Consider the following 19,300-nt stretch of genomic DNA (forward strand, 5'->3'; position numbering starts at 1 on the left):
GCTACCAAGCACTAAGGTTACAATACACGGGCTTATTTCAGTTCAGGAGCTAAAAATGTATTAATTTACATGATCATGAAAACACTGTACTTACAAGTACGATTGATTTCTTTAGCAACCCCTCACGGAGAAAGCAGTAAGTCTGACCCAGGTAGAAAGCTCACTCCATACAAAGTCCTGCCATTAATGCTTTGAAATGAGTGGGGCGTTATGGGTTTATTCAGTGCAGTAATCCTGCTTTGTGAAATACCACCAGTTCAGATTGCTAGCTAGCTAGCTACAGCAGATACAGCTAAAATAGAGTTCTGTTACGTTTAGCGTTATAGTTGACCAGCTGCTTGATTAACTAAGATGAAGAACCAGAAACGGAGGCGTTGAGTAGTTAGACATAGGCGGAGAATGGCTAGACATTAAGGATTTTCAGACGTCCTCATACATTAAAGTGTGTTCAGACCACTTCTGATCACAGGTAATCTGACCAGTAAAATATGTAGGACATAACAAGCAAGCTCACTAGCTAGCTAGCTACATTAAAATTACAGCAATATAGAAAATCCACCGCAACATCACCGCAAACAACTTCAACAAACAAATCAAGCCGATGGCAATCGCCATGCGTGTCACAGCACAATCGCAGTACCTAGCTAACTGGCTAGTAAACACGTTTAAAAGTGAGTAACTAAATCACCACCAGAAAAAAGCAAAATTGACTAAATTTCTACCTTACCTCTAGCTAAAATACAAATACTCGTCTGAAACGGATACTCGGATCACCCTTATAAAACATTCCGATGATGAGGATGCTTCCTTTTCTAGGTTTTAAAATTCCAAAGACTCTTACGTCTGCTCATGAACTCACTTTGTTTCCTCTCAAAATGATAATTTGCTTACAAAAAACAATGCACATAAACAAACCACTGCTTCTAGTCCTTCTAGTTCTAAGCCCCCCTCAGCATCGTTTTCTACTCTGGAGTGTCAGGAGAACTCAGCTCACAGGAGCAACAGCACTTCAAAGCTGGTTATTTTTACATCCAAAGCCATTAAGGATTGAAATGCTACAGTATATCCTTTAATGGGTCAGACGACTTTAAGAGCCTATGACTGTATTCTATGAGAAAACAGTTGCTAAATGGCAACTATTATGCAGGCTATTAATATGTCTTGCATTAACAAACAGATTGTCAGACGGTATTAAGCAGGTAATACATTTCCCATTCGATAACGTAAAAAATGTTTACATTTCAGATTTATTTTAATGTCTTGCTCCACGATGATTGAAATTTAATAATTACAAATGTAGCCACTTTTTTATGAGTGGTACACACACAAACGAGAATTAAAATAGTTAAAAAACAATGATGCATCATCATACCCAATTAATACATTTGCTTTTCATTTTATTTTATTTGTCATAGTCAGGAGTTGCTTTGTCTTATATTGAGGCTCATCAAATATTTATTTGTGGGTGATGTCATTGACATGATGAAGATGGATTTGCCATGATCATATTCAGATTCATGTTTCAGAGTACAATGAGCAATGCCACTATATTAACTTGGCACAAGAGTGGGTGCTATAGATGTCATATCTCCCTAAAGGCAAGTCATACATTTATATGATTTTATTTGCAGAACAATGCCAGGCACCTTTTTCACCAGGCTGGAGAGGTCTTCTCCAAAGCTGTACCCTCGCGTGAGACGGGATAGCCTGTGACAATCCTGTGATGATCGTCATGGGAAGTGACAGAGAATGATATGCCGCTTGCCCAGGCCGAAACCCATTAATCCTTGTAGTGCTTTAACCAGCCGCTTCAAACCATGTGACGGTAAGCCGTACTGACGCTAGGGTTATTATGACTTTCCCATCTGGTTGACTAAAAAGGCCTTGCCGCTCACATTCTCTCACTGTGACGTGGATCGGGCAACGTCTCCCCAGAACATCATTATTTCCTTGGAATCAGGGAGATGGCCCGTTCGCAGTCACTCACGTCCTCTGCACTCGTCCTCGCTTGAGACGGCTGCCATCTTTGTGGCACTCCCGTCAGCATGATGGCAGACATTTACCTTACTCTCTTGGCCCTCAGACAGAGATAACATGCCAAGTGTCCGCGTTTACCAAGCAGCACTGGCAACGACGTCTGGACTCTATTAATACAGGTATAGATGTTGACGTTCTTCTCAAGAAGCAAAGTCATTGTTTTAACGATTGAGTTTAAACAGTAACCCCTCCAGCATATTGCAGTAGGAGATGTGGCGTAGACTGACAGAGGTTACTCACCTGTTCACTCTGAACAGTGCTTTCAAAGGGACATGTGTACAAGTAGGATGACTGCGCTGTACACGGCCAATCAAAAGACTCGCCCGTTTTGAACATAAACTCTAAAACTGCTTTAAGATCAGCTAAGATCAGCTATCACTGGACTTTTGGACAGGTTGTTAGAGACTATCCAAATTGAAATTGTCAGATGAACAGTTCAGTCCAAATGGGACAGGAGAAGTTATCAAAATGGCTGCAACAAATAAATGGTTTAACAGCCCTTATATTTTAGAATAAACAGAAATGTGACAGATAAGCTGCACACACCAATAAAGTAAAATAAAAATTCAAAATAGTTTCTGATGTTCAAAAGAAAAAATACAGTGTAGTTCCAGTGCCATCTTCAAATTGCTTATTGCAACAGACATTTAGTCTTGGAAGCACAAGACACTCAACAAACTGACTATGTGGCATGTGAACAGCACTGTTGAATGATATAAAACCACTGTAATGTACCACTGTTCTGCAAATCAGTATTTCTATACAAATATAAATAAACATTCTTACTGACTAAGTACACATCCCAGACAACAAAGATTGAGTCTTTTATTGTCTTTTTTTCTTTTTACCAAGTTTACATGTGTTTTTGTTAAAGCACTCAAGCTACTTCCTGTACAGATACCTGTGCACCCTGAATTTCAGATATGGATGCAGAAAAGAACCTCCTCAGATGACCTCCTTGCTTCTACCACCTGGAAAACACTGATCTCACAATTGCTTATTTCATAATAGACTTTCAATTAAGGCAGTATTGGACTGTAGGGGAAAAGGCATTGAATAAATCAAAAGCCAAAATGCAGTCAACCTGGCTTTGTTTTGTGTAATGGACAGAGAATTGGAGTATTTGGTTTTATGAAGGCGGGTGATGGTAAGCTGGTAGACGATACTGTACTTCTAATCACCACGCTAATTGGCATCATTGCGCAGGCCCACAAAAAAGTGGCAGCAGTAGTTTGGAGTGCAGCATACAGCCTGGCGCTACATCAATGTCTGGAGGACACGAGCTCAACCTCCATGACGGCACTTTGTAGGGCTTGCGCAGCTGATGAGCTGTAATTACGATTTAATGATTTCTGTAGGGCATCTCTTCCCCGTGTGAACCCACCACCACCACCACCCGCCCCCACCCCTATCAAATTAAGATGTATATTGAAAACATTTGCTGATGAAACACATCGCTATGAAGTCCACTAATTACCAGGGAACTTCACACGGCGTGGCAGCTTTGATGTGGATTATCCAACCTGATCGCTCTCTGTATCGATTGCCGTTGATTGGGCGCAATTGGGACAACTTGCATAAAAGGGCAACAGACGACTTTACGTCGCTCCGAGTCACCAAGCCGTACCCAGTGCCCGGGGCCGGGACGGCTTGTTACTTATTAAAGGGTGCCGCCGTGGTAAAGTGACAGATGTCTTGATAAAAACTGGCTTCCTCTTTGCCCCTCCCCTGTCTTGTTAGTACACATGGTTCAGGGGCTGTGGGGAGTGGGTTTTTCTTTAATAACTGTTAAATTTATTCTTCAGAGACCCCCCTTCTTAGGAGTGCAGTCCCATTGCTCCAGCCGTGTTCCCTTTGCGAGACTCAAACTGCTTCATCTCAGCCTCCAAATTTAGAGATTTCTCCCTGCTCCCAGTGGCTTTGCCCCTGCCATTCTGGGTTCAGTGCAGCTGAAAAGCTTATAAATCTCCATTTTCGCTTTGCTTTGCCTCCCCGCCTGGCTTATGAAGATGAGGTCCCCGATCCTGGAGCACACACCCCAGCCTCTCATGTCCCTGTCCCCCCAGGGAGCGCTGAGTCCAATCCTTTTAGCTTCTTCCACAGGTACAATTGCAAGAGACCTTCTGAGCCCTGGGTCCTTTGGAAGTAAAATCCATAACGGATTTTTGATTTGAGGTACGAGGGCCTTGAAAACCAACTTATTTAACCATGCGGCTGCACTCCAGAAGGTCACTCCAACTCCAGGTGGACAAAACACACGCAGCAGTGAAAAAGGGAAGAAACAACAATGAACAGTTTTACTCTAAAAGGATGACCTGCAGCTATAGTTTTTCAAAAGAATTTTCAAAGACACATTGCCATTTTAAAACCCTGACATTTTGAAATGAATTATTCAACTTACAAAAGTGCTGAGTTCAATTGTGGGCTAATAGTTGCCAAGATATTGCTTTGAATTTATTTTAAGACACAAAGAAGTATTAAATAAATGCACAATATATACAGTCGAATGCAATAATTTTGGTACCCCTGATCAAAAAACCTTTTTCAAGTCATATCTTGGTGAACAGAAGTAAACCTGAACCTGAACTAAATGTTAAACAACTGTTGTTACTGTTTATGAATGATAAAAGGAAAAGGGCCCTGTGCAAAAGTTTGGGAACCCTTTTCGATTATTCTTTGTTACTTTTTACTTTTTAAAAAGGCCCCAACCCAAGTGATTTACTTGTTAGGGCTTCAATGAGTATACTTCCAGGGCTAACCTTTTTATTCTGAAGTAACTCCATGACTTTTAAAGTATCCAACTGCAGTGGCTGTTCTGTCTGGTGTTAACAACCATGGGTTCCTCTAAACAGTTGTCCAAGGAAGGCCTATTTCCACCATCAGAAACATAGAAAATGCAAGATAAATGGAAGAGTGAAGTCAAGGCATGGTCTGGAAGACTAAGAAAATGTTCTGAGTCTGGCCTGAGACCTGGTGAGAAATGCTCAAAAGAACCCACACATCACTGCAAAAGAACTGCAAAAAAAGAGTAGCAGGTACAGGTCTAGCTCTTCACAGGACAACAATACAACATACTTTAAACAACAAAGACCTACATGGCAGAGTTGCCAGAAAGAAGCCTTTCCTATGACCTCAACACAAAATTAAGCGTCTGAAGTATGCAAAAGAAAACATTGAGAAGCCTGAAGCGTTTTGGAACAATATGCTTTGGACTGACCAAAATTAAACTTTTTGGCCACCACCAAAGGAAAGAAAAAAGAAGAAAAGAGTAAAAGAAAAAAGGGTGAAGCCATTGTAGAGAAGAACACCTTGCCAACTGTTAAGCATGCAGGTGGATCCATTATAGTTTGGGGTTGTGTGGCAGCTGGGGGCACAGGAAATATTGTGCAAGTGGTAAGAAGTGGAAAATATTAAGAAATTCTAGAGGCTAATGTTCCAAAGTCAGTCCAGACATTGAAGTTGAAGAGAAGTTGGGTATTCCAACAAGGCAATGATCCCAAGCATACTTCAAAATCAACCATGAAGTACCTCCAGGATGGAAAATCTGTGGAGAGATCTTAAATATACCATACATGCAAGGAGGCTGAAGAATATTTCTGAGCTAGAGCTGTTTTGCCTGGAAGAATGGGGCAAATTCCAAAAGCGAGAATTGAAACACTCTTAGCTGCTACAGGAAGCGTTTGTATAGTTCCAGTGCAGGAGTTAAAAAGTACAAATTGACGGTTGAAAGGTTCCCAAACTTTTGCTCAGGGCCTTTCCCTTTTTTAAATTATTTTATTATTATTTTGAATCTGTAAAAATCTTTAATAAAGAGTAATCTTGCTTTAAAATTTGAAGAAATGTGTTTTAATGTTTACGCTTCACTTCTGTTAACCAAGATATTAATTCTAATTGCTTTTGCACTGTGTGTGTGTGTGTGTGTATATATATTTATTTATTTGTATATATATTTTTCTTTTATTCCTTTTTTTTTCCAGTGACATATTGATGAAAGTTTTGATGAATAACGTGTAAATGTAACAAGATGATAATTCACAGATGATCATCTAGCAATGACCATTTTTAATTCAGTGACAGAAATGTTGTCAATAATGAAATAATTGAAAAAATATTTTACGGTTTTCAGTCACTATCTATGATTTCTCATGCAGAAGGTAGAGGGCGCTCAAACAACAACCTTTGAGTCAAGCCCTGGAATTGAACTGAACTTAACTCAGATAACATTTTACAGATGTTTATATTTTGCTGTTTAAAATGTAACTGTAAAATGTAAATGTAACATAATTGCCATGCCTAATGTTTCAGAAATGTATTAACATCCCTCAATAATTATATACAAAATATATATATATTTTTGATATACAGTATATTAATAATTTTCTATTAGCTTTATTATGTAAAGCCAAAATGGTATATGTAATTATATAAAATCTGAAATCTCATTTAGCTATATTCATGTCTCACAATTTAAAATTTTTCATCCTAGGTTTAAAGAAACAACAACGTTCTCTCAATTTTTTTTTTATATCTATGGGAAAACATGGAATCACATTTTTATCGCAGCTATAATCTTTGATAATCACCCCATTTAATGCACTTAGCATCAGTGTTTCATATTCAAATGAAGTGCCAGCCTGGCTCTTATTAAAGGCCTGCTGTCTGCGAGGAACACCCTCAGCTTATTTGTGACAGGCGTAGCATTGTCAAAATCGCCAGGATTGGTCATTACTTCCTATCGGGACTCTTTGAAACCTAATGCTACCTGACAGTTAAAGTCTGCGTCTGACAGCACCAAACTTGTTGAATTCCCACAGAAGTTCTCTAAATACTTGCCGTTGCAATCAGTTAAACATCCCCCGGAGGCTCGCCGGAGTTTCCCTTTGAATGAAAACTCGTGGGACGCCATACTGGGACTGAAAAGGGACCTACAGGTCTTACTGAGCAGGGGGAAAAGTTTATCTGATGATACACAGAGTAATTTCTCCTGCCATCACAGAGAATGTGGGAGTGTGGTTTTAAGAATGAATCTGTAACCAGGCTTAATTTCCCAAGCTTAAGCATGAGAGGGGATATAGTATATACATTATGTATATATATATATATATATATATATATATATATATATATATATATATATATATATATATATAATACAGTACATACACACACATACACAGATATCTTTGTCAGATCATACCGACCAAAGAAAACCCAGGGGTGTTCTAAGAACATATGCATCACCTAGATTTGCCTTCCAGCTCGCTCCCTCTCTTGTGTTCACTCCTTCTCCCCACTGGCTTCTTTGTGTAAAAGACAAGACAGTGTTTTGGAAATCAAATCTCAGTTTGTCTGTGTAAACCAGGAGCAGGTTTCAGCTTGAATACATTCACAGCAGCATAATTGTTCGATACGTGAAAACACAGTGGAGCAAAAACAAATGGGTGGGTGGTGTTCATTTGAATTAAACAATAATACCCCATAGTCTCATGCCAAGGACAATGCGTAACAATGGTGAACACGGTCTTGCAAGTCTCCCAGGTTGTTCAAATTAGACTTGAATTTTCATTGTGCACAACAGTGGTGCAATCTCAGAGATAAAGTGACAGTGGAGGTACATTTATGTTCTTCAAGGATCAAATTTCCGGTTCACAAATGTTTTTTTTGGGTACAAGTGAGTACATTTTCAAAGCAAAAATGTACAAATTGATTATACACTGCTGGCTTGGGATACAATTTTATGTAGCCCAGCGACAAGCATTTGTACCTTTTTAGGCATTTTCTGTATTTCTGAGAGCTTGGCTTACCCCAACTGCAGCAAAGCGGATGGCTCACGCAGGAGGAACTTCCTGCAGTTGACCTGGCGGTAATTGTGTTACCATGAGTACGACAGCAGGCTCTTGTGGAAGCGACGCGTGGCGCGGGAGGGCAGAGAGCGAAGATGCGGTTCGCAGAGCCGGCGAATCCCGCAGCGCCCCGCCTGCAATGACCAGCACGTCCATCAGCGCGGCCTCGCGGGTCCCCCAGAACAGCAGCGCTGGCAGAAAAACGCACCCCGGGAAAGTGCTTTTTTCGCCGGCAGACGGCGAGTGATGGATTGGGCTGGCGGCCGCGCACAATGCATTTGTGACAAAAAGAAACGCAGTCTGGCAGAAAACATTTCCACATTACTCATAGTCAGCCCTGAAATATTTAATGGCATGGCAATTATTTCATTATTTCCCGTGTTGTTGTTCTTGTTTTTTTCGTTGGGGGGGGGGGGGGGGGGCTGGGGGCTGGGGGGCTGAAGGGGGTTTAAGAAATTATCATCTACATTCTAGAATGAAGGACAGAGGGGAAAAATATTACACACATGAAATAACACTGCAAGTGAGTGAAAGGAAAATATTTGTTCACACCCGGCTCCAGCAACTACCTATCTTGGCACCTCCAGTCTATCTATCGCTAAAAGTCTTTTGTATTTGAGATTTTGACAGTAGGGTACCATTTCTTTTCAGCATGTGAAGGACGACTGGCCTTGGTAAAGGACATGATAAAAAAAGAGTCCGTAATCTCCAGTGCCCTTCCTTTGTTTTTGTAAATGGTGAACGTTGCCTAGATGTTGACCCTGAGAAGTGGAACCATTTGGGGTGAATGTCCAGGGAGAGATGCCCGATTGTCCTAGCAGTGAACACTGCTGTCAGAAAAAAAAATCCTCCTATTTTCCATTTCCTTTGAAGAAATGAATCATCCTTGATGTTCACCAACAGCATATTTACGGAGTTCTTATTTTCTGTCTAGGTTGTATTAATTAATGCATACTTTTCTTAAATTAGCCCTCAGAGGAGCTATAACTCAAATTCTTGTATTTATATAAGTAATAGGTTGGAAAAATGCTAAACTGAAATAATTATGCAGTCCAACACTTTGCTTTGAGAATAAACTGCACGAAAAACCTGATGAAATATGAATGTGTTTAGGGTGCAAAGTTAGTTAAATATTTACAGCCCCATGTTAGTCTACAACCTCAGTAAATATTCTAGTCAACTGCAATAATTGCTTTGCTGCAAAACTTTGCACTTAATTTATTGGTTTGCAATACACACAGCAGAAGTTGTGAATGCCAGTTTTTTTTTTTTTTTTTTTTTTTTTTTTTTGCATTGGGATTGATGGGAATGAGCTAAAATATAACGATTCATTTCATAACTAATGAATAATGCATATGAACAATGTACATGTTGGTGAGATTTCAGGGTTCTTTTATCAGGCTCTCTTGCAGGTATAGAACATTTCCAGTGTGCTCTTCTATCCAGCATAAATGGGCTGGATGAGAAGTCTCCTTGGAGTCCTATTTTATATCAGGAGATTTCAGCTTTTTTTCTTCACTAAAGGATCTATTCAAACGCACTGATTCAAACTAAATTAATTATTAAACCGGCTCTATATTTTTCAAAGACTTGATTCAGCTTTTAGTGAGAGGATATATCGAAGTCATACTCTGGATCATTCTATCCGCTTCCTCTTCAGGTTAAATGGTCCTTTGCTTTCTAAGCATGCTTTTACAGCCTTTGAAGGGTTATTTTTGTTGACGAAAAGGATATGGCTGCCGTTAAAGGATATGAACCGTGGCTATTTGGATGCTTATTTAATCACTTCCCAGTGTTGTTCATAAATTTTTTATCAGTAAAGTACACCGGGGGTCTCATGTCTTGAAGCTCAGTGGTCAAGTTGACGGCTGCGTCCTCCACTGCAGGTGTCTGAGGTTTCAAAATGCTAACAATCAACAGGCCCGTTACATCAATGATTCGCTTGATTCAAAGATACAGTACAGAGGGCTCACTTGTTAACAACTTGTATGTTAATGTCTTGAATTAGAACTGATCAATCCACTTAGGCGCAAGTGTTCCCATCTCTTTGAAGTGGAACCATTGATCGAAGTGAATATACAGGAATTAAATAATACGTTGACTGGCATCTGGTGAAAAGTACTTCTAAACAAGAAAGGCAGCTTTCATCCAGTGTTTGAGGGACAGATATAAACAAATTGACAATGGCAGTTGTATTAATATAGCAAAATGTCTCCCCAGAAATTTAAGTGTGCTTTTCCAAAGCAATTATATTTAACAGCTATATTATATTTAACAGCTATATTTTCATGTAAGTAAAGCAACAAGATACAGGTACCAACAGTCCTTTGTTGGTGTTGCCTTATGAAGCCACTCATACCAGAAATATGAGTTTGATATTTATATCAGATAAGTGCACAAATGTAGTCATGGTTTACTACCATACTGTTAACTACTGTCAAAAAATCCTACTATTAGAAAGAACAAAAAACCTAGCATATTGCTTGACGACAAACATAAATTGTTGCAAATGTAATTATCATTTATCGGGCTTGCAGTACCACAGTAAGCATGTTTTGTTAATGTGGTCTAAGCATGGGCAAGGTTTGGCAGGAAATAAATTGCAGTAAATTGATGAGGAGACAAAGCCAATTCCATAGAGGATATCCCACTAAGTTGTGACTTGTTTCCCAGGGGCCGGAGGTATTTAAGCAGGTCAAACAATTCCTATTAATTTTATAAGAAGCGTTAATTAATATAATGAGCGTTAATTGATAAATGCCTCCCACAGGAACTTTATTTAAGGTGGTGGGATACTAAGGCAATTTGCAGAAGATTGATCTCAATTAGTCAAGAGAATCCATGTGGCCTTCAAAGAGGAGAACATTTTGCACCAGGGGACTATTGGGATTCGCCTTTGTAGTCAAGACTCCTTTTCAAAGCACTCCTTTTCAGTAATTGCATGCTGAAAAAGTTAGTCATCACACTAAACAAGCACACCAGCAGCGAAGGCTTAATTACTGTTGTTATTATTTGTGAGTGCCAATATAAAGTGGTGGGTAAAGCAGTTAAGTTGTGTCTATGAGCTGAGGTCCCAAATTGGGCCGTTCCATTGTGTGCTAGCTGTATCACCCAAATGACTAGAGATCTTGATTCCGATGATATACCTAGCTCAGTAAAATTGTGTCCAAAATATTTTTTTTAAGTTATAAGTATATGTAAAGGACTTATGACAAAACCTATTATCATTGTATTCATGGAAATGGCTGATTTTGTCTTAAGGTATGAAGGCCCATTTATTCCTTCTGGACATTGATCATTGCCATTTATCAGGACAGAATTAATTTTGATAAAACTAATATTCATTAATTATTCTAATAGTTTTTTTCACCCTATGCTATAGCTGAATTAGTGATATGTGATTAAGACTTCTCTTTTTTTAATCAATAATAATTTTGATACCACAATGGCTCAGCAATTAAGCGGCTCAGATGTAACCACAACAAGGTATTCGGCGATGCACTTATCCAGGAGCAGTTTTAAGGGCAATTTAAAAACGTTTTTTTTATTTATTTAATGGCACTGCAATACATACGTACGTTTAGGGCAAGGAAGCGATATAAACAAATAGTTTTACGTTTCCGCCCGCGTATGCAAATATGGAGTACCTCTCCTTCAATCCTTAATGATGTGGTCGGTGTCAGACGGTTGGTAATTAAAGCAATAATGCAAAGAGGATGTCATTGATAAAGATTGGAACAGAGGCATCTTCTGCAGTATGGCAGCAGCCAGAGCCTTGTCCCCAGATTCCATCTCCCTCTTTCATCTCAGCCTCACCATAAAAAATTCATCCAAGACCTAGAGAAATATTTATTGAAAACTTAGGAGAAGTGGTAGCTCTGAAAAATTAATAGCCATGTGGTTTCCAACAGCTGTGGACCCTTAATTAATTTGATTGCTCACATTATACAATAAACTAATTTATACAATATTTATCTGGATTTACCAGAATTGATCAAATAGACACGTACGAATATAGCCTGGAAGCTTTCTAACTGCCAGATTCCTTCCGTGTTTCGGTTTCATTTTTTCCATATGGAATCGGAACATATCTTTTGGTCAAGAGGAACGTTTTATAATCAATCAATTTTCCAGCTATTCTCCAGTTTTACTACATTATAGGAAGAAATGCTACGTTTTTTTCCCATGACACTAAACATGTACAGCATGGGATCATGTGCACTTGGCAGAAAATGTTTTAAGCATTCATAAGTGACTACAATAGTATTTCAATGCTACTGTGCCAGAAAATGTCCTAGGGAAAAAACGTCTCGATGACCTGTACATGCAAGTGTTTAACAAGACCTTGCCACAAGGCCTGTGTCATCCAACTCCCTTCCATATTTAAAGGAAGTCAGTTGACAGATATTTAAAAGCAAAAAGCAGATGGTATATTGCTAAAGCCAATCAAAGACTTGCATAGACCTCCTTTATAGGTCTTGTCCTTTGGTAAAGAAAAAACTGAATTTAAGATCAACTTAATCCCTGAAAACTGCACTTCACTTTTTAAATGAGACCATTTAATTGAAAATCTCTTTATGCGTATCACACATGTGAACTGGACCTGGAAAAGACGATTTATTCAGTCTCTTTAAAGCACAGGCTTTTAATTTTTCGCATACCTGCAAGGTAGGCTACGGCTCAGTGCATTTCTAAACATGCTCAGCGTGGCACATTGTTCAACGCTGGTCGTGCCCACTGAGACTTGGTGCCAGTCCAGTCTTGAACCAGATGTGAGCCAGTGGGGAGACCCACGAAGGGTTAATGGGATGCTCCAGAAACATGTTCTGCACAGCCGTGGTCTGCTCCCTCGTCCAGCGAAAGGGCTGCCAAGGCCGAGGCAGGGTCAACGCGGATATTAGTCTTGGTTCCTTTTCTAATTAGCCTTGTTAAATGAGGGGATTCAGCAAGGGAGGTTCCTAATGCGTCATCCACTGTTCTGCCTGTACCTGCAAGACTCCGTATATTCATGGTTACTAGACATGCGTTGTTTTATTTTTGGTAAACTTCCCGTGTTTAAATTTCAAAAGGAGTGACTTGTCTTAAAACAGCTGGACTAAAGGGATGGTGGAGAACCAATGCATTAATAGTTTCCATGTGCGCGCGCACACACACGTGCACACATATGTGCACGCTGAACCCCGGAGCGATACCCCATTGACAGGCCTCGTTTTCCGCTTTCTGGAAACAGGCCCGGCAGATTCATTGTGCTGTCATGAGTAAAAGAACGGCTCGCCACTTTGTCTTTTTTTTCCCCTTCCCATCAGCGGCCTTGAGAAGGACACCTTTCCTGCATGTCACCGACCCCTGACGCGTGCCGCTACCTGGAGGGAAGTGTTAGAGCGATGATTGCTTCCTGACCTGGGCTGCCTTTCAATTACAGCCATAATAAAGTCCACTTCCCTGACATCTGCTTCTAAATGGGATGGCACTGCGCGGCGTGTCGCCGCCTTTGATTTTACATCAGCGTTGGCATTTGATCTTTAATGTTCCGCTTCTCCGACGATGTGTTTCCAGCTCCTTCCCAGCCTTGGCCGCAAATGACGGAGCCGCCTCCTGGACCTACGCTCTTACAGTGGCCTGCCGGAACGCTTTGGTGCTCTGAAAGGCATCTCTGGCCTTTGCGTTCTTTGATGAAGGCCTTTTGACAAGACAGGCGAGTCCCATTTTCGAGAACTTTCAGGAAGCTTTTTTCAAGCGCATAACCCGTGACCTCACTGCAGCAAACTACTGTAACTATTTCTTGCTCTCCACTATGTGCTTCTGTCCATAGCTGTGAAAAACAATAAAGGCGAAAGATTACAAGAAGGCAAACAATATAATACATTGCAAGAAGGCAATTGTAATACAGTGACACGGAGGTGTTTCCAAAAAAGTATAGGTCAAGTTTGTGATGTTATTGATCCTGACCTTTGCTATTTAAGAATATAGGGTAGACAAATTTTGTGTTTAAATTGTGCTACATGAAATACAAGCCATTCCACTTGCATGGTAGCGCTCAGTATATGTTTGCGTTGGTTGGCACTTCCATTCAAAATAGCAAAACCTCAATATCTCACCTGTGTCAGAATCAATCCTTATGCCATTTCGACAGTTATAGGCTCTGCAGATGCATTGAAATGATCTTTGCAACAAAATCTTGATTTTTGCCAAGCAAGCTGGGTGATTGTCACAGAAAATGTGTAGTAAATAATGTATTAAGTTAAACAATACTCAAGCAAAGCTATGGGAAATGATTAAAATAACCCGCTCAAGTAAAAATTCAAAAACAAGTTTCAAGAAATTGTTGCCACTAGTAAAAAAACGTGGCACCAGATACATGAATATTGCATGCAGTGAAGATATTTAATGGACTAAACATGCATTTTAACTGCACCGTAATATCTGCCTCATTCACAAAATCCATTTACAGGCAGTCACCTTTCGCTGATTGCATAATGAGCTGTAGCCTTAGTAAATAACAATTTCAGGCCAACACACCCTTTTCAGGCTGCTATTTTAGCTAGTTTATTCGGCTAGTCATAAACACCAACAAAGTGAGTTCACTAGGCTAGCCAGCTAGCTCTAGCTACACAGACGAATGGCAGTGACAGTGTTAATGCTCGTTAGTTAACTAGCGTCTATAGTTAGGCTTTTAAAAGTAGTTATACCTTGCTAACTAGCTAGCTAGCTAGCCGACTGGCTGATATGGATATTTCTCAATACACATGAGAGAACATGCAATATCGCAAGCAAAATGGAACTTAACTTGATGGCATGCAGTTGCCCTCTCCTTAAGATTTGAAGAAATGTGTTTCAGACAGCAGAATTATTGTTTAAATGGAAAAGAATGATGCTAACTAGCTATACTTTTAAATTATACATCGTTATGCATGCTAGCTATACAAACAAAACCTTTGGTTGAATACTCTCAATTCAACCAAGAATTCATCATTCAATGAACTGCAAATACCACTTTTTGCCAGTAGATGGTATTCGCATATAAGAAATGGGGATATAGGGCTTGCAAGACTAGATTATATTTACTGTTTTTCTCAATCGCTTTGGAACATTTCCCCAAACATTTTTAATGTTCTCATAACTATCGGTCCATTTGCCAAAACATTTAATACATACTGCACAACTTTATGGTTCACCTCCAAAAGCGTGTACCTCACTCAAAATCTTTAACTCATGTTTCAAAATTAAATAATTGTTTCAATGAATTATTGTCATCAAAAATAAATCCATTTATCATTGTTTAAAATCAAGACAGTCAAAATATTAGACCTATTTTATAACGTTTTTTACAGTAACTTCAAATCAGTCTCTCTTCCTGTAGTAGAATATTTCACATTGAAATGGATGTAACTGTTGTCAGAGATCAGTGCTGATATACCTTGATGGAGAGCAGGCTGATGTTAGTGTTAAGGCAATTTGCAAACTGCTTAAAACATAGTTTTTTGCGATTAATTACAATTTTACATTTGACATACTATTACATACTATTTTTGAAGCAGCCCAGGTTAAGAGCTTTTCTGAATAGTATAACGACAATGCACCAACTGGGATTCAAATTTCCAACCCAAGAATTACAAGCTGTTTTCGAACCGGTTTGCTATAGACTAATTAAAATCCTAAACCATGATCTGCAACCTTAGAATTACAAGTCCAGTTTCCTAACAATTATGCTAGGCTAGCTACCATCCTAACCACTCATGGGAGAAACATTTGTTTTTGCACTGTGCCTCACAATAAACACTAGTAACAACACACCCAAAAAGATAAACAGGAAATGGGTTCAATTTGTTCACTCTGTGTTGTTGATGTGTCCTCTTAATCCTTGTGGAGATAAGGACCGAGGGGGTGGCAGTGGGAGACAACATCCAATAACTCCCACACACGGGCGCTTGCTGACGTCTCCTATTGATCAGCGCCGAGCTGCACTGGTGCGACACGCCGTGTCTTTTATCTCGGCGACGCGCCGCCATCGAGATCAAATCTCTCAGCTCAGCGCTCACGTAGTGCCAGGTCAGGGGGTTTAAAAGTGCTTCCGTTCTGATACTCTAACCCAGAAACAGAATAAGGGGAAGAGCCTACAGTAGAATTCTTCTGTCTGGCAGGAGTTTTTGATATGCCACCCTCTGATCAATGGCGATGTTACCCTGGTCTCGCCTTTGGGGTCAAGAGCATGCATGTGTAGGAGACGGCAACACTTTGCATTCAGTCACTCCTCAATTTGTGCTCATCATTTTGAAGACTGATAAACAGATTTCCAGATGAGTTCCAGACAGGTTTCACCCCAAATGTCATGTGAATTTGTCTTTGGCTTCCATGACTGTTGGGGATGATGGGACTTATTGATTATCTTTCTTTCTTCCCAAGAGTCTTCATTCTTAAGTTCTTATACATACGCTTTTCTATACTGAGAGCTTGTACCAGAACTCTGTACAACTTAATGTCTAATGTGAACATGCTATATGTATATGTAAAGAATAAAAAGACAAGAGGCAAAGTGGAAGGGGTCCTGATCTCAAACATATTATACTGTAGAAGTGACTTGTTTCCGACAAAATATAGACATTAGTCCTTATGTTTCTATAAGTATGCATTAGAGCTTACCTCCTTGCATTTGCATATGAATACTACCAACACTTTTTGTGAACTGCAGAATCACAAACTGATAGCCTACATGCAACAGGGTGAATATAAATAAAATTCAGTCAAGACCACTGTTGTCAAATTTCTAATCCTTATTAACAATCTAGCCAGACTGCCAACAGTTATTGATCAGTGAAAATCCCAGGAGATCAGCAGTTTCTGAGATACTAAAACCACCCTGTCTGCCACCAACAATCATTCCACAGTCAAAGTCACTTAGAACACATTTTTCCCCATTCTGATGGTTGATGTGAACATTAACTGAAGCTCCTGACCTGTATCTATATGACTGTATGCATTGCACTGCTGCCATGCAATTGGCTAATTAGATAATCGCATGAATATGTAGGTGTTATGAAGTAAAAATGTTCATAATAAAGTGCTCGGTGAGTGTATAATAGTGTGTTACTACTCACCTCTGCTACTGTCTACAGAACACTTCACAAACATAACTACAGAGGCTACACTGCAAGATGCAGCCACAAAAACAGGATGACCAGGTTGCAGTTTGCTAAGAAGTACCTAAAAGAGCCTGCAGGGTTCAGAGTGATGGCAAGAGGAAAGTGTGGAGGTGCACACATCCCAAGATCCAAACCTGTGAAACATGGTGGTGGGGGTGTTATAGGTTGGACAGCCACAGGTGCTGGCTTACTTGCCTTCATTGATAATGTAACTGCTGATAGCAGCAGAATTCATTCTGAAGTGTACAGAAGCATCTGTTCAAGTTCAAACAAAAGTATGTTGCACTACAATCGGATATACAGATACAACAAAAGCAGTACAGCTGATGAATTCAGATTTATGTAAAAACAGTGCCTACACAGGCTGTGCTGGTTTTAAATGAATGGTGATATACAATTAATGGGCCATGTCTGCAAATTAAATCTATTCCCTTTGGAAAACAGCACATGGGTCGACAGGCAGAATTTCTGCAGAAAATGTTCTCTTGGAGCTGTGTGTTCCCTGTGGAGTGCTATCAAAATGTAAAAAACCATCCTAGCTCCACTGATCCCAGAACTAGGAATAAGTCCCTCTCGCGATTAACTTCCTAATGAACATGGACAAAAATTAGAGGAATATAGGCCAAAAAGCACTCATTAGGCATTTGATAGACTTTTGTCCTCGGTAGTGTTTTGTGAATTAAATATTATTGGGTTGCTCCCAGAAGACTAATATTTGACTAAAAGATCTGGCCAAATAAACAGTTTACTGTCCTTCACTTGCTGTTTTTAATAGATTGAATTTGTGTCTTTAGTTCTGTCTAATGAGGCTCCTACCACTTCATTGGCAGTTTGAATGGTTAGCCTACAGATTATGAAATCACATCAGGATGTTAGAGGGAAGAAAATAAATAAAAACATGAGCATTGGCGTTTCACATGAATATTATCATGTACCCAGACATCAAATGAGAAACATGGTAGACTCATGATAATCATCCATAATATATCCTTAACCATCTACAGTTGACTGTTAAAAAAGAAACATACATTAATTCAAACTTGTGTTATAAACACATTTTCATTATGTATGGTTTTAAGTCTTAAAACTCAATGCAAATGAGAGGGTTCTTTCATTTAAGATTTACATTTATGAAAACTTTTTTAGTTTGCACATATAGGCACTCAAGGGAATAGAACAACAGATATGGCCTAAAATATTGCAGGAGAATGTGCATTACTACCATGCTACTCTTGACGTCTCCTTTCCAAGAGTACCGTGTTTGCTGACAATCGGCAGGATTGGTTTTTACACTTGATGTCATCAAAAGAAAATCAAACAGAGGGATTGTTGCTTTTGATGTGAACAGATTAAAACATCAAAGATTTTAATTGTTGCTAAAATGCTTTCAGATCTTTGTATTCCCTTTGCAGAAACCCACTTCCATCTGTCTGCTGCAGAAGGATACGCTGCACCGGTCGCGCTGGATATCTGAAACACCCTGGGACTATTGCAGAACTGTATGGGTGCATGGAGTCGCTCGCTTGTTTTTATGTAGGCTGCAGCCTGTGGTTCAAATGCAGTGCATTGACAAAAACAGGGAATGTTCGAAAGACAAGTGAAGTGAGGCATCATGGACCGCTTTTAATGAGTCGAGCCACCAAGCCATGTGATCAGCCTGATTTCAACATCCACAGCCTGATTTAAACCTCCGCAGCAAACGCTGGTGATTGGTTTCTATCTGTCAATCACTGGAAGTTAATGGCTGTTTTTATGCAATTATTGCAGCCATGCTTGCCCACGAGCCTAGGATGATTGGACCGCTCGAGCCGTATTACCTGTGAAGTCTACAGAACAGTAGAGGAACCCCAGTGAGCGAAAGTGTCTGTAACAGAAGATCTGTTTCATCTTTAATTTTGAACAAAGAATCCGAGGCTGCATCAAAGAAAGGAAGGAGAACCACACGCAAGCCTTCACTCCGCAGCGAGAGCTGCACAGTGCTGGTCTGAAAAGCTGCTATGAAGAGCGGATAAGCTGCAGGTTGACAGCGATGTATCCTCAACGCTCCACAGCTCCGGAGGAAGGAAAGTGGTGATGGAACCACATAATGTTTGTTTTTGGGGGGCAAGGTTTTTCCAGGCAAGGCTGGAACACCGCCATTTCTACCCGACATAAAAATGGCAGCCGCGCAAGAGGGGTGCGCGAGAACAAGGCAAATGCGGATTTATAGCTTTCATTACCCCCCGAATAACCTCCAGTACAAGAGAGGGCAGACCAGAACGGCGTGTCCCACCCTACCCA

This window comes from Conger conger, chromosome 4 (genome assembly GCF_963514075.1).
Source record: "Conger conger chromosome 4, fConCon1.1, whole genome shotgun sequence".
Classification (NCBI taxonomy): Eukaryota; Metazoa; Chordata; class Actinopteri; order Anguilliformes; family Congridae; genus Conger; species Conger conger.